This window comes from Alosa sapidissima, chromosome 17 (assembly GCF_018492685.1).
Source record: "Alosa sapidissima isolate fAloSap1 chromosome 17, fAloSap1.pri, whole genome shotgun sequence".
Lineage (NCBI taxonomy): Eukaryota > Metazoa > Chordata > Actinopteri > Clupeiformes > Clupeidae > Alosa > Alosa sapidissima.
This window is the reverse complement of record NC_055973.1, coordinates 27,447,301-27,454,769: the sequence shown is the minus strand read 5'-3', so window position 1 is coordinate 27,454,769 and position 7,469 is coordinate 27,447,301. Positions and strand designations below refer to the sequence as shown.

Sequence of the window (7,469 nt, the reverse complement as noted above, 5' to 3'; positions counted from 1 at the left end):
ACATAATCAGCAAGCTTTTCACTAAAATCTTCAAATTAATCATAAGATAATGATTGTCATAATAATAAATGTCATTTCAACATTTCAAAGGAACATCAAAGAAATGTCAATCAAAAAGATTTGTGAAAATACATGTTGTAAACATCATTGTGAATCATCATCTAATTAGAATTACAAACAACAAACATGCAACAATGCAATCTATCAAAATAATCTTCAAATAATTTTGATACAGGGTATTTTAAGGCCATTTGCGGGTCTTCTGCACTACCCTACTATCCAGTACTGCCCTGGATATTTTTATCTTTGTTTTTTTTTCCTTCAAGTAATGATTGATGCAAAATCTCTCTTTTTTTTCTATTTTGCAAAAGTTTGTTTAAACCTTTATGCAATCGGCTGCATTTACAATCCACTCCACATTTTTGGCGAATGCATTACATGAGGTACTGCTGTCAGTAAGGCAATAGGGAGCAAAGGGAATAAAAACAGATCTAGATATACATTTAAATACATTCTTTAAAAATAATAGCCTCCATTTTCTCTCTCTTTTTTAACATGAGATAAATAAATAACAGCTATGCTAATAACTGGGACGCTGCCAAAGAGACATATTGTGGGGGCCATTCTGTCCAATTGTATGGGTCCCCTAGTGGTAGGGCCAGCACCTCTGTCCACCCCCAACCCCCCTCATCCCCCCCTTTTTCCCCCTCCAGCTCCTACTCAGAGAAGCCCAGCACAGCACACAAGCGCTCCATAATTACAGGCCCATCAAACGGGGGAGCGCAGAATGGCTCTGAAATGGAGGCAGCTCGTTTGAATACGTTTAAAGATGATTAAGAGTAAATTAGATTGTCTGGAGATTTAGCACCCTTTCCTCTTTCTCTCCCTCTCTCTCTTCCTTTTTTTTCTCTTGTTCACACTCTCCCCTCTAACCCCTTTTCTTCCAGCCTCCTCATTAATGCATGGACATTTTTCCCATTTATGTCTTGAGAGAAAAACAATAATAATAATAATAATAATCGTAATAATAATGATGATAAAATAAAAAAAAAGGTCTGTCTTAATGTCATATCACTGAGAGGGAAATAAATAAACGTGAGGAAAATCGTTTCCTAGGACAAGGAGCGAAAAGAGAAAAATGAGAGAGAAGCCCTCTTGCTCATGTATATGTATAAGATCTGACATGTCTGAAGATATGCTTTCATAAGTCAAGTAGATCCTATTAGGTGGGCAATTGGATTTCCATGGGTGTTAGAGTTTAGAATACGGCATCACACGTGGAATGTGATACATATTCATGACATGCATGCGGATACATGGAAAACCCGGTTATAGTAAATTTTAGCTGGTGGTAATTGTTTATCGGGTGTGGGCATGTGTGTCTGTGTGTCTGTGAGTGTGAGTGTAAGCGTGCGTGTGAGAGAGAGTGTGTGTATGTGTGTGTGAGTGCTCTTTCAAAAGCACTCTTTCTCTCAGCGCATAAATTGAGCTGTCGCCGGGCGAGGTGGACATTTTGTTTTCTTGGCCCTGGCGGTGGCTTGGTGGATGGGGCGGGCCTCATTTACGGAAACCCTGCGTGATAAATGCCATTTTCCACATCCATTTGCATGAAAAGGAGTCGGCGAGCTCATCTCGCCCTGCCGGATGATAAACACCGGAGACTACATTGCATTTGCATCCACCAGCCTGTGGCCCTGTGGTCTTCCTCCACCCCCACTCCAACCCCCCCACACCTCACCTCACCTCTCACACCCTACCAACCCGCCCCCCAAGCAAGGCCACCCTGACACTGTCAAACACTGTCCGTCCTCTGCCATTACAAAGTCAACAAGGCACAGTTCACTCAGTGATATAAAGCACATGCGTGAATTCACAGGTACAAATGTAATGGCTTAGAAAACAAATAAAAAAAAACACTACACTTAACAAAATCAATATAAATACAAATACATATCCTTTAGACAAAATATGACTAAGCTAACTCTAAAAAGAAGATAAAATTTACAGTAGAAGGCAAATCAAAGCAACAGGAAAGGCACAGAATTACAAAAATGCTAAGCTACTATATCCTAATTACTAATCCCATTAGCTAAACATGCTAAATGCTATCACCAGCTGTGCTACTGCTATCAACAGCCATACAACTACAACTACTCACAACACAGGGTTTACATACAAGCATGACACATAAGGCTCTGTGTGGTGGCCTGGTAGTTAACAAAAATAGATAACTGGAGAGGTAATTAATTAAATAAATAACAAAATAAATAAATATAAAAGACACGAGGACGAGGGTGTCAGTCTGACCGACTCAGTGCGACTGCCCACAGCATAAAAAAGCTCACATAGGCAGATGGCAGCTTTGAGGCTTCAGCTCACTCTAGTCCCTTGTGCGGTCTCCGTAGACATGACTCTCCTCGACTACGCGTATTCTTAAGCAATAACAACGTCATCCGTATTATCCACCCAAGAATACCCGTCACCGAAGAGAGTCTTTGACGCTTTTTTTTCGTGTTTTTATGTTTTGCCATTTTTTTGGTTTTGTTTTCGTTTCATTTTTTGTTTTGTTTTTTTTTTGTTTGTCGCGGGGAAGGGGAGAAGCAACGTGTACGCGACCGTAACCAACAATCGTTCCTCAACCGCCTGGAAATAGCGAGGGGCTTTTCAAATCAATTGATTGAAGACGCTTTACAGTGTTGCAAGGCAAGGCCCCATCAATGGCTTTTCTGCAAACAGAAATCAAAGGTGCATTTTTCAATCCCAGCTTGGTAGGGTAGAAAGAAAGAAGCAAAAAAACAAAATAAACAAATAAACAAACAAACAAAAATACTATTCCAATTCCTATTCACCTATTCCTTTCACAAGAGATGCACTGGAACCCACTATGTTTACACCATGTGACATACACACAACTCAGTGTCATTCTCCATCTCTTTAGAAATGCTACAGCAGCAAAAAGGAACGGAAAGAAATGGTCTGAGCCCTCCTCCCACCTAAGAAATGCTATGAGCCCTGGTAAGCAGACACCTACCTGAGCCACGGTGTCTGTGAAGGCCTGCTACATCCAGCGCCGAAGCTCCAGCAGCCTCCATCCATAATGGGATTCCCTTCCCAGGCGCAGCGCTCCCAATCCCGGCAGGTGTTATCCTGAAGTAATGAGCTCCTGTGGAAAAACGCGGGAGCAAGCAGGTTAAGGGTCACAGCCAACACGGGGCCTGTCAAGCCTGCCAAAACATTACAACCACTCAACCCATTACATGCAGCGAGAGAGAAAGAGGGAGAGAGAGATGGGAGAGAGAGAGAGAATGAAGGGGGTAGGGGTTAAGGGAGGGGTGAGAGAGAGAGAGAGACTCCCCCTCTCCTTCCATTGGTACATGGGATTCTGTATAGAAGGAGCTTTAATGATGCGTGCCAGACCAAGAAAAAAAGGCAAACATTTTCTATCATTAGTGCTTTCATTTGAAATAAAAGGGTGCTTTGACAATACTTATCAAAATGACAGCAGACAGATTTGGTAAAAAACCCAATGGATATCTGTCATCTGGCATTTACAGATCTAAAACACACAACAAAAAAAGGAAGATTATGGTTCAGGATGGCTTAAAAATTAATGATGCGAAAATCATATTTTCACAACTGAAAAGGCAGTCTTTTTTTCAAATCTAGACATACTAAATTACAACCAATTTCAATTTTAGCTTAGCAGAGGCAAGCTCCTGCCCTTCCAACCAATACATTCTCTGAAATAAAAACAGTCGTTGTACCTCAACAGATCCTGTTTAAAATCACTTTATTGATTTATGCATCTGATCAATAGCTACGATGTTGGTCTTATTTGTTTTCATTAAAACAATTTTTTAGCAAAGATGACACCTTATGTCAATATTATATTTTTTCTAACCTTTCCAACTGAATTGTTTTAAAGCAAATATACAAACAAATGTGTGTATTCAAACACCAAATTGCCCACTGCAGAAGACCACAAACCTTGTGCCGTTTTCACATTTTACAATGGCTTTGCACCAATTATCCAATTTTAATATCAAATGCAATATCATAAATTCTTTAGAATGACTACACACAGACATACACACACACACACAAACACACACACACACACACACACTCACACACACACATACTCTAGACTCCCTTACACAGACACACAATGCATCTAGAATACACACAACCACGAAACACTAGGAGAGAGAGGAAAGAGAGAGGGAGAGCGAAAATCCAATTTATAGCATTTTGAAGAACGCAACTCTCACAAATCGCCACGGCTCGCCCTGTCCACAATTACAGAATAATGAGCGAAACGCAAACAAATGCTCTCGGTGAACCCAGAGCACACGCTGAAGCACCCAGCTGTTGATTAACAAAATACAAAAGACAGCAGCAGCGGCAGCTTACCCAGACGCACCATTATCCCCCTATCTCTCAGAGAGGGGGACAGCAGCATCACAAGAGCCACACCGAGAGGAGGAAGGAGGGGAGACACAGAGAGAGAGAGGAAGAGAAGTGCAGAAGAGCCAGAGGGAGAGAGAGAGAGAGAGAGAGAGAGAAAAGGAGAGAGGGAGGGAGAGAGAGGTAAAGGGTGTTGATCACGGCACACACAGAGACGAGCTGGACTCAAGCACTGGACACAACAAAAGCATCTCTCCAGCGTCCTTGCTGCCACTCACTCAATCGCTCGCTCGCTCCAGCCCTCGTTTCCCTGGAGACCCCCAGCTGTTAAACGACGGGACGTACCCCCCACACACAGCGGCAGCAGCCCCAAACGCATGGACATGCAACACCCCCACCCCCCACCACTGTCTCACACTCTCTGCACACACACACACACACACACACACACACACACACACACACACACACACACACACACCAGCAAAGCAGCCCCAGGGGCTCTCTGTCTCTCCCGTGGAGGAAAAAAAAAGAGAGGAAAAAAAACAGCACACTGTGACTCTCCAAACAGTACCGCCAAGACATCTCTGCACCTCTCTCTCCATCCCTCTCTCCATCTCTCTCCATCCCTCTCTCCATCTCTCTCTCCATCCCTCTCTCCATCTCTCTATCCATCTCTCTCTCCATCTCTCTCTCCATCCCTCTCTCCATCTCTCTATCCATCCCTCTCCAGTTTTCCGCCCATCTCTCTCTCTTACTCTCTATGATTCCTTCTATAAGGTTTTATGTTTTTTATTCGTTCCTCAAAATTTCTCCTTGTCCTTCTTGTTCTTCTCTTCTTCCTCCTCCTCATCTTCCTCCTCCTCCTCCTCTTCCTTCTCCTCCTCCTAACTAACAGAATCAATGCCTATCCATGCATATCTATTTCTGTTTGTGGTAAACAAAGTTCCTCCGGGTGCACTCAATCACTTTTCCAACGATCTTTTTTCCGTAGTTCTTGTCAATTTCCTCCCCCTCTCTCTCTCTCTCTCTCTCTCTCTCCCGTACACACACACACACACATAGAGAGAGAGAGACACACACACACACACAGCTCCTCTGTGTTCTGATGTGTCTTTATGAGAGGGAAATAGCTCTCTGATTGCAGGGAGCAGGGCAGAAAGGGCTGGGTGAGATCTCTGCTGATTTTTTTTTTTTTTGAAAGCGCAGTACTGTAGCTGCTGCTCTCTCTCCCTCTCTCTCTCTCTCCCTTTCTGAATCTGTATTCTCTCCATCACTCCCCTCCACCCTGCTTTACACCACAGCACTGAGCAATGCTGCTCCACAACAGGAGAGAAAAATTATTAGTAATAAACAAAAAATAAATAAATAAAATAGAATGATAAAACTACATGTAACTAACTCGTGGCTTCGTTCTTCTTTACATAAATCCCAAGGACAGGAAACTACATCTCACAAGCAGGAATTCTTCCGAAGAAAAAAACATATCAGGAAAAAGGCAGAATATCTGAGAGCTTACGCTCTCATTTGAACATGAGAAAAAACACGACACAGAGAAAGCAATGAAGAAAAGGAAAGTGAAAACTGTAGGGGTGTACATCAATGTAAAAAAAAAATGAATTGAGCATAAATGATTATTTGAGATAACACACAAAAATATGTACTTCTTGCTTATTAAGTCAAAACAAAAGAAATGAAAAAACCACAGCAAACGAGAGGATAAAAAAGACCAGTGAGATCCACACGTGCTCCACAAGCCAGGCTGCCTTACCCTCTGCTGCTGGCTCCATGGACTGCTTCCCGCCGCGCTCAAAGCCCTGGGTGTCGTCTGATGCCTGACTGTGATATGCCTCCCTCTCTTCTCTCCCCTCGCTCTTTCTCTCACTCTCTCTTTCTCTCATTCCCCCTCTCTCCTCCTCACTCACTCTCTCCCTCGCCCTCGCCCTCTCTCTCTCTCTCTCTCTCTCTCTCTCTCTCTCTCTCTCTCTCTCTCTCTCTCTCTCTCTCTCTGTCTTCGTCTGTACGCCGCTTCTCACTCGTTCCTCCGCGCTGTGCTCCGCTCCGCTCCCTCTCTCTCTTTCTCTCTCTCTCTCTCTCTTTTTTCCGCAGGCAGCGCATCTGTGGGTTAGTGTGCCAGTCCGCCGAGCGTTGTCATCGTTGCCGTGGAGCCGCGGAGCCGATGGAGGGTGGAGGAGGAGTAGGCTGCCTGCCGGTTCCCCAGCAGCTGGCAGCAAGCAGGGGCGGTGCAGGGAGACGGTGCAGGAGGAGGAGGAGGAGGAGGAGGAGGGTGGAGGATGGAGAGGTGGAGAGAGTGGAGGAGCAGGACCGGAGGCTCAACCACACGGCTGGAGTCTCAGCATCAGCACCAGTTCCATCAACAGCAGCAGCAGCGGCATCCTCTTCTCTCCCTCTCTCTCTCACTCTCACTGGAGATGCTCAGCAAAAGGAAGAAAAACCCTCCCGACGCTCTCTCTTTCTTTCTCTTTCTCTCTCTCTCTCTCTCTCTTTTTCCCTCTACCTCCAGCGCTGTCGGTCCCGGAGCCAGTTGTTGCTTGCTTGACACGGTGAATGAACTCTCGGCGATGTGTGAGCGGCAAGAGAGAGCCGAGAAGGAGAGAGAGAGAGAAAGAGAGAGAAAGAGAGAGGGTATGAGTGGGTGAGAGAGAGAGAGAGAGAGATGCAGGAGAGCAAATGACAGAGGGAGAGGAGAAAGCGGGAGTGAGAAGCATCGGAGAGAGCGAGAGTGTGAGTGTGCTCCGTGTGTGTGACAGAGAGAGATAGAGAGAGGAGAGAGAGGGAGGCGGAGGTAGAGAAAGGGGAGGGAGAGAAAAAGAGCAGGGGGGTGAGTGAGTGTGTGAGTGAGCGAGCGATAGAGAGAGAGAGAGAGAGAGAGAGAGAGAGAGAGAGAGAGAGAGAGAGAGAGAGAAAGGAAGAGAGAAATCGTAGCATAAAAATCCCTCAGCCAGGCAACAGACTGATGCTGTGTGTGATCTCGTAGCAAGTGAGAGAGAGAGAGAGAGAGAGAGAGAGAGAGAGAGAGAGGATCCACCCCCCCCCCCCCC

At 44.9% G+C, this 7,469-nt stretch overlaps 1 long non-coding RNA gene across 1 annotated transcript; it reads right to left on the bottom strand.

Annotated features, from left to right (window-relative positions):
• Nucleotides 1-1,743: 1,743 nt before the first annotated feature.
• Nucleotides 1,744-6,319, bottom strand: LOC121688313. Its single transcript, XR_006024551.1, has 3 exons — nucleotides 6,179-6,319; nucleotides 3,032-3,163; nucleotides 1,744-2,726 (listed from the first exon to the last, which is right to left on the bottom strand). It is a non-coding gene; the product is annotated as an uncharacterized LOC121688313 (long non-coding RNA).
• Between the last annotated feature and the right edge of the window lie 1,150 nt (nucleotides 6,320-7,469).